Below are 3892 nucleotides of genomic sequence, written 5' to 3'. Positions count from 1 at the left end.
ACACATATACATACATACATACATATATATCTGCGTTCTATTGTCATACATTGATCAGAGCAGTAGTTAAAATTATTCAACCTGATATGTAATAGCATCTTCCATGAGTACCCCCCGCCAAAGAAACAAAAAAATAAAACAAACAAAACCAAACAAAAAGAACAACAACTAAGAAACGAAAAGAAACCAGAAGCCTTTTCATATTTTGAACACTACTGCAACTATTACCAGAGAGTTTGATATAACAGAAAGAAAAAAAAAATTGAGGTTCCATCTCGTAGATTTGGTCGTCAATAGAAAACTTTACGCACTAAGTTGCGAACAATTGAAGGAATTCAAATACACATTCATTAGATTTTAGGTTCGTCCATTAACAACTACAGAATCCAATTTATTCATTTCAGATTTTCAAACGCTTTCCAGATGTTGGTTAACAAATTTTCCAACGCATTTGCATTTTATTCGAACTTTTTTCTTCCTAACTCATGCCTAAAACTTTATATAATTCCAGACGAAGTTTAGTAACCTGGATAAGATTATCATTAGCGAGTCGTTCCTAATTTGTCATGAAATTCAATTTTGACTCTCCTTGCATATATGATAACATATGTACGGACAGTGGTACGTAACGTTTTCGTTCTGCTTTTGCAATAAACAGAGGCGATGGAGGTCTTTTTCTCTTTTTTTGCTAACATTTTATAAGTTTAATATTTTCGTTACATAAAAGCGGCAAGCTGGCTGATTTCGATAGGGCACCGTATAAAATGCTTAACGGAATTACTTCCTCCGTTTTTACGCAATGAGTTCAAATTCTGCAGCGATCAACTTTACCTTTCTGCCTTTCGGGGTCGATAAAATAAGTACCAGTTGAGTATTGTTGTCAAAGTAATGGACTTACCCCTCCCCTGAAATTTCTCACCTTGTGTCAAAATTTGAAATCAATATTTCTCTTAAATCGTGATTGTTATAGCTGTCGTTATTTTCGTTACTTATTTTCTATCGTTACGTAAGTAGCCTCTATTCATTAGAAACAAAATCGTTTCGTATCATATCCATTCAGGCCCTCTCAGTTCACTTATTTCTCGTCTCCGCATCAAACCTGTTGTGTCCGTTCCTTTAATCCCTCCACTAAGCCCTATTCTCAATCGTTCTTCATGGAACACCATCCCTACGGATGATGAGAAACATAAACAGCATCCATCTTACATACTTGAAACAGCCGGTCACTAGAGGCCAAGTCTACGAAAAGAAATAGCTTTTTGCACTGAATTATTGCTGTTCCATTACTCTCTTGTGCCAGGGTTGCTTCTGTTGGACGAAATATTTTTACTTACAAATGAATCTTATGGTGGAAATTTTGTATGAATCAATGAAAAAGTTTCTTACATTTTCTCAGACGTTTTAACAATTCTATCATGGACACCGGTGCTTGATCAAGAGGTGCTTTATATAATCGACCTCATAGAAATGAAAGGCAAAGTTAGCCTTGGCGGGCTTTGAACTTAGAATGTTTTAAGCCCGATCAAATGCCGTTAAGCATTTAACGCGACGTACTTACGATTCAGCCAGTTCGCAGCCCTTATAATAATTATTTCTACTCTAGGCATAAGGCCTTGAAAAGTTTTTGGGGAAGGGGGCTAGTCAATTAAATCAACTCCAGTGCGTAACTGGTACTTATTACATCGACCCCAGTGCGTAAATGGTGCTTATTTAATCGACCTCGGTGGAATTTGAACTCAGAACGTAGTGGCAGACGAAATACAGCTAAGCGTTTCGCCTGACGTGCTAACGTTTCTGCCAGCTCGCTTCCTTCGCAATCCTTATAATAATGACAGTCCTTTCTACAATAGTTACAAGGCTAGAAATTTGGGTGAATGGATGGTCGATTACATCGACCTCAGTGTTCAAATGGTACTTATTTCATCGACCCCGAAAGAATAAAAGTTGAAGTCGACCTTGACGGAATTTGAACTCAGAATGTAAACACGGACGAAATGCCGCTAAGCATTTTGTCTGGCACGCTAACCAATCTACCAGGTTTTTTCATTTTGACACAAGGTCAGCAGTTTTGATGGGAGGGGTTCACTCCATACCATTGAACGTAGTGCTCGACTTATTATTTTTTTTTATCGATCCTGAAAAGATGAAAGGCAAACCAAGTTGACTTCGGCAGGGTTTGAACTCAGAACATCAAAAGACTGATATTATTGCTGCCGATTCTACACTCTATACAACAGGATTATATTCTTGTGTCTTTTATTTGTTTCAGTCATTAGACTGCGGCCATGCTGGGGCACCACCTTCATTGATTTTTTTTGCCGAATGCATCGACCCCAGTACTTATTCTTTTAAAGCCTGGTACTTGCTCTATCGTTCTCATTTGCCAGACCACTAAGTTACGGTGACGTAAATACACCAAGCAGTGGAGGGGGACAAACACACACACACACACACACACACACACACACACACACACACACACACACGTATACGACGGGCTTCTTTCAGTTTCTGCCTACCAGATCCACTTATAATACTTTGATCAGCTCGAGGCTATAGAAGACACAGACCCAAGGTAAAACACAGCGGGATTGAATGCTGGACCATGTGACTGCGAAGCAAGCTTCTTACCATACAGCCACGCCTACGCCTATGTTGGTAAATTTCAGCATCTTATCAGTGTTCTGTTTTTTTTTTATGTGTATTTGCTTAGTTCTAAAAGGGACTAGCTAGCGTACCCTGAAAAATCTACAAGTTAGAAATGACATAATCAATCTTTGTTACTTTCAGTAATAATGGCATGTTTATTAGTGGATGGACTTGTCAATAATGATTTACTCACTTGGATCATGATGCAAAATGCAGGAAATAATTCATAATTAGAGAAATTACAGCATAAATGAAACCGTTGCATGCAGGAATGCACAGGGATGCTAGAATTGTGAAACTGATCAATATTTATGCGTTGAGTGCAAGGTGTAAGTTGCGAGTTGTCCTTGAATATCAAACACGGCTCATACAATATTCTTAATCATGTGAATTATGAATAGAGATTTTAATATACAAATTACAAATGTATTCAATTTCTTTCTGAATATTCTTTTCCAAATAAAATGCAGAAATTCATATCAGAATCTGTGCACTGGCAAGTGCGTTCTTCACAGTGAATATATGATTGAATTTTCAATGCGAGCTAATTGCTGATGGGGATATCTTTGTCCATGTCAGTACTTTCTCCCCCCATTTTTCTTTCATTTTCATTTTGCCTTTTGCTTTAAGTGGCCGAAATGAATTTGATCACATTTCAAGAAATGAAGGCTAGAGTCTTTAGAATTAATTTCAAAATTTATTTTTTGTGTTTTTTTTTCTTTTTTGTTTTGTTTTGTGGTTTGAAATGCAAGAGACTTTGCATTGAAATGACGTAAGGGTTCGTGAATGATTAGTCAGGGTTTGTTAGGAGAATACTTCTAACTTGTTATTGCGATTGATTAAAGAATGGCGTGAAGAAATTCTGAGATTTCAATTTGTAAGAAGTGACAAGATTTTTACTAAAATTTGTTATTTTATGAGAACGTCAGTTCTTGGAAAACTTTAAAGAACCTTGGTAGGATTTGAACTCTAAACACAGTGGTGCAGTGGCTAAATGGTGCCTGGTTAAATTTTGTTTGACATCCACTGCCTTAGAAGGAGACTAAAGCTACTCTCTTAGGAATTTATGTCGAGATATTGTAAAACCTGCAAACTGAGGAAGCTGGTTGTGATTTCTTTCATCAGGAATGTTCCTTATCCACCAAAAGCTAACGACACCTCGCGTTTTCAAGATTTGGGGACACTAGTCTGTAAGGAAACACACACACACACACACACACACACACACACACATACACACACA

This window comes from Octopus bimaculoides, chromosome 18 (assembly GCF_001194135.2).
Source record: "Octopus bimaculoides isolate UCB-OBI-ISO-001 chromosome 18, ASM119413v2, whole genome shotgun sequence".
NCBI classification, from domain to species: domain Eukaryota; kingdom Metazoa; phylum Mollusca; class Cephalopoda; order Octopoda; family Octopodidae; genus Octopus; species Octopus bimaculoides.
This window is presented reverse-complemented; position numbering follows the sequence as displayed.